Source organism: Nannospalax galili, unplaced genomic scaffold (assembly GCF_000622305.1).
Source record: "Nannospalax galili isolate Female #2095 unplaced genomic scaffold, S.galili_v1.0 scaffold385, whole genome shotgun sequence".
Lineage (NCBI taxonomy): Eukaryota > Metazoa > Chordata > Mammalia > Rodentia > Spalacidae > Nannospalax > Nannospalax galili.
In genome coordinates this window covers 971,782-977,035 of record NW_008354956.1, presented here as the reverse complement: position 1 = coordinate 977,035, position 5,254 = coordinate 971,782, and positions in this window count along the sequence as shown.

The following is a 5,254-nucleotide window of genomic DNA, read 5'->3' as shown; positions in this document are numbered from 1 at the left end:
TTCCTTCCTTCTTCCTTCCTTCCTTCCTTCCTTCCTTCCTTCCTTCCATCTCAAGACTGAGTTTATTTTCACTTAGGTGTATGTGTGTCTGTCTGTATGAATGTATGTCATGTGTGGGGGTGCCCAGAAGAGGACATTGGCTGGAGCTAGAGTTACAGGTGGTTGTGAGCTGCTTGATGTGGGTGCTGGGAACTGAATGCGGGTCCTCTGCAAGAGCAGCCAGTGCTCTTAACTGCTGAGCCATCTCTCCAGCCCTTTGTTGAGACAAGCTCTTGCTATATAGTCCAGGGTGTCCTGGAGTTCTCTTTCTAGCCCAAGCTGGTCTTGAACTCCTGAGCCTCCTGCCTTAGCCTCTTGAGGGCTGAGACTGCAGGTGCGCACCACCCACTGGCTCAGATAGTCTCACACTGCTTGTAGGAGTTGGCTCTTTCCTTCCAACATGTGAATGCTGGGAATGGAACTCAGGTCATTAGGTCATTAACCACTCCGCCATCTCATCAGCCTTCATTTCTTCGCTGTAAATATCTATTTGCATAGCATTTATATTCTGTTAAGTATAACAGACCATCTAGGGATGATTGGGAGCTTTGAGAAGCTGTATAGAAGTTCCATGCTTGCCTTTGATCCCAGCACTCAGGAGGCAGAGGCAGGCAGATCTCTGAGTTTGGGGCCAGCCTGGGCTACAGAGTGAGAAGCTGCCCAGAAGAAAAAAAACAGTCCTTGAATTTCTGTGGATCGCTATCTCCAGGGGCTTCTAGAGCCACTACCCCCTAAATAACAAAGGGCAGATGTACTGACCACACACAAGTGGGTTCTGTAGAACAAGCAAGTAAACTTGGTGCTTACAATAGTGCCTGTCACAGAGTAAGTCACTCAGTAAATCACTCGTTCCTTCCACAAATATTTAATTAGCACCTACTGTTTTCCAGCTTTGTCTTAGGTGCTGGGGGACCCTGTGAGGAAGGAAAATGAACTAAACCCCTCCCTTGGCAAAGATCAACAAGGAAGAGGCTCACAGTGGGCTGAGGGTACAGCTCAGTTAGTGGAGCTCTTGCCTACCATGCATGAAGCCCTGGGCCCCATCCCTAGTACTGCATAAACCAGGTGTAGGGGTACACACCTGCCATCCCAACATTCAGGGGGTAGAGGCAGGAGGATCAGTTCAAAGTCATCCTCAGCTATAGAATGAGTTGGGGGCTAGCCTGGGCTACAGGAGATCTTGTCTCAAAACCAGAATAACAGCTAGAACTTTAATCCCAGTACTTGGGAGGCAGAGGCCGGCAGATCTTTGTGAGATGGAGACCAGCCTGGTCTACATAGAAAGGTCCAGGACAGCTGGGGCTGCAGGGAGACCCTGCCTCAAAAACAGAGAGACAGACAACAAATGAACAGGCAGACAAAAAAGCAGAGCTGGAGAGATGGCTCAGCAGTTAAGAACAGTGGCTGATCTTGCAAAGGACCTGGGTTTGGTTTCCAGCACCCACATGGTGGCTAACATGTAGTTACCACCTTTAACTCCAGTTCCAAGGGATCTGATGCCCTTTTCTGGCTTCCATGGGTGCTGTACACATGGGCATTGCACACACATACATACAGGCGAAACACTCATACACATAAAAATAAAACAACAAAAGGAAGGTAGACTGTATTCCATGTCACATTGGGCTTGATGACATACCCTAGTCCCTCAGTACTTGGGAGGCTGAGGCAGGAGGATCATTGTGAGTTCCAGGCTAGCCTGGGGTATATAGTGAAATCCCATTTCAAAAAGGCAATCTATTCCACTTCAGATGGAACAGTGAAGCCAGAAAGAGGGGCTGCCCCTGACACTGAGGTAGAGGGAGGTTGCCCAAGAAATTGACTGAACAAGTGACACGGGCCCAGGACTCGGGGCCTCTGCACAGTGTATTACAAACGTCATACCTTGATGGCTGTGGCTGCAGGCTCCTGCTTCTGGGATGGGCAGACCGCCATACCTACATCTCACCTGTCCTGGTTTTCCTCCTATCACCAAGTTCTGGCTGCCCTCAACAAGGCGGGGCTGTGTAGAGGGGGAGGAGGCTGGGCTGAGATGGGTGATTTTCTGGTGCCTTTTGCCCCCCTTCAACAGTGACCTCATCTCACCCCACCCTCTCTGCCCTGGCTCTGCCTCCACACTGTCGCCTGAGTCCTGGGACTGAATCCCAGTGTTATTCAGGATCATTCCCCAATGTCCCGGGGGCCTCTGACTTACCTTGTCCCAAAATGACCTCAGTACCTCCCCAGACCTTCCCATCCCAGTCTCCAGTTTTATCAGGGAGCATGCCACTGTGCCCTCTCAGCACTGGGTCTGAAGGGCCTGTGTCTTGGGCCTCGGGCCTCCCTTGCTCCATTAGCACACAACACGCTGTGGTTCCCAAGTGCCCTTAGCAGAAAATGCAGAATCTTACAGTGGCCCACGAGGCCCTGTGTGCCCCCCGGACTAGCCTCAAGGGTCACTCTCCCTCCATCCTTCAGCCCCTCCCTCCCTCACTTGAACCTTCTGTCTCCCTTGTACTCTACCATCACATCAAAACTTCCCTCCTCTGTTTCCTCCTCCGGGAAGTCCTCTCAGTCTGACCCCTGCTTCCCCTGTCCCAGCCCTGACAATCTGAAATTCTCACTGTCCAGGGCAGGCCTCTCCCCATCACTGTAGCATGTCCCTACAGTGTCTCCAGCAGTGAGTGGGGGGTGGGGAGTTCAATGTGTTGGTAGAACTTGACACAAGGTGTGGATGTCACAGAAGTCTCCAGGGAGGCCAGGTTTCTGGTAATGTGTCGGCTGACCAGAGGGAGATAAGGTGGGGCTCTGAGAAGCCTGGAGAGGAGCCACTGTTTGTCCCCAACCCATGTCATGGCTTCCTGTCCCCAAAGCATCATATGACTCTTCTGCCTACTTCTCTTGTTGTCTCTAACCCATTCCCGCCTGCCTCCCTGGTGGTGTTGTTTGAGACAGGGTCACAAGTAGGCCGGGCTGGAACTCACTGTGTAGCCAAGGATGACCTTGAACTTCTGCTCTTTCTGCCTCTACCTCCCCAGTGCTGGGGTCACAGATGGCTTTCTGTAGGATTGGGAATCCACCCTGAGACTTTTTGCATGCTAGGCAAGCCCTCTACCAATGGAGGGACATCCCCAGCCCTCATGTGAGCCTTTGGAAGTCTATGCAAAAGCTACAGTTGTTTAATGTACCTGATATGGGTCTGGCCCAGGGCTGAGGGTTGACTGGGGGACCACTGAGGGCTCAGCTACTCTGTGAAGAGGGCTGTGGGTGGTCGTGGTCTTGACTCCCTCTGAGTCTTTGGAGGGTCAGAGCTGTGTCCGAATGCTGCTTCAGGTGGGGCACTGGGTGCATGGTGAGAGCATTGCTCATTCTTCAGTTGACACACTTATTGAGCACCCACTGTGTGCGAGCATTGTGTATGATGCTGGGGTTCCAGCTGTGAACAGGACAGACATATAGGGCACTATAAGATTACATCAGAAAGAAAAAAATTTTTTTTGAGAAAGCGTCTCCCTGTAGCCCTAGCTAGCCTAACACTCACTATGTAGACCAGGCTGGCCTCCATCTCACAGAGATCCACACCTGCTTCTTCTTCCCAAGTGCTGAAACTGAAGACATATTCAACCATGCCTGGTTCATTTTAGTTTTTTTTTTTGTTGTTGTTGTCTTTTTTTGAGACAGGGTCTCCCTATAGCCCCAGCTGTCCTGCAACTCATTATGCAGACCAGGCTGGCCTTGAACTCACAAAAATCCACCTGCCTCTGCCTCCCGAGTGCCGGGATTAAAGACGTGGGCTACCACACCCGGCCATTTTAATTTTTGAGACAGGATCTATTTGTGTTACTGAGGCTGGCCCTGAATGTGAGGTAGTCTTCCTGCTTCAGTCTCCCAAGGAGCAGGTGCACTGGGGTTGATGACAGTGATATTGTAACTTTCATCCAGCCCCCCTTCCTTACCCCAAATCCATTCTGTGGATGAGGAAACTGAGGTCCACGGCTTCCGGCTCAGGGTATGGAAGCACACGCCTGTAATCCCAGCACTAGAGAGGCTGAGGTAGGACTTATAGCCTGGGCTACATAACAAGACTTTGCCTCAAGAAACAAAACAAAGCTGGGCATGGTGGTGTAGCACTCTCTGTGAGTTCAAGGCCAGTCTGGTTTCCACAGTGAGTTCCAGGACAGCTGGGGCTACAGGGAGATCCTGTCTCAAAAAAAGACCAAAACATAACAAAACAAAACAAAACAAAACAAAACATAAATAGGGCTGGTGAGATGGCTCAGTGGGTAAAGGAGCTTACTGCCAAGCCCAATGACCTGAGTTCAATCCCTGGACCCACATGATAGAAAGAGAGAACTGACTCCTGTAAAGTGTCCTCTGACCGCCACATGTGTGCCACAGCACTGTATGTCCCCTGACCTCCAAATAAATAAAATGCAGTAAAGTTTTAAAAAATAACCCAAACCAACCTGAAAACCAAACAAAACCAACAAATGAATTAAAAAGAGGTCAGTCTCTTGCCTGCCACCTCAGGCCATCTGGGGACACAATTCTGGGACCTTGTTTTGTGTCCCTCCCTCTCCCCAGCCATCTTATCAGCCACCTCACTAGTTCTCTGGGGAGCCTTACTGGCCTGGCCACCCTGTTCCTCTTCAAGACTCCACCTACTATTGGCTTAATCAATACTTGTTGGGGAAACCTGATCCCAGGGCCCTGGATCCATCTGCTGGCACGGATGCTGGTTTAGAGTCTCTTCCCTCATCGCCCAGGGGAGCTGGCGACCCAGGGTGGGGCAGTATTTGGTGAACCTGACCTGAGGGAGTGTCTCCACCTAAAAGGGCTACACAGCCAGTTCTTGTCAGACCCAGATGGGCCAGAGAAACTGTTAGCTGCTTCAAAGGACCCCAAGGCCCCTTCATTCTCCACCCTCCAAACAGCATTGAGCAGCTGGGCCTAGTAGCACAGCCCTGTCACCCTTGCTTCTTGGGATACTGCAGTATGAGGATAGCAGGTTCCAGGCTAGCCTGGGGTACAGAGTGAGTTCAAGGCCAGCCTGGAACTGGCTCAAAACCCTGAGAAACCATGAAACCCTGTCTCAAAGTAAAAACTAAAAAAGAAATCTGTGCATGTAACTAACTCAGTGGTAGAGCACCTGCCTAGAATCCCCCAGTGAGGGGCTGAGGGTGTGACTCAGTGGTAGAGCCCTTTCCTAGAATCCCCCAGTGAGGGGCTGGGGTGT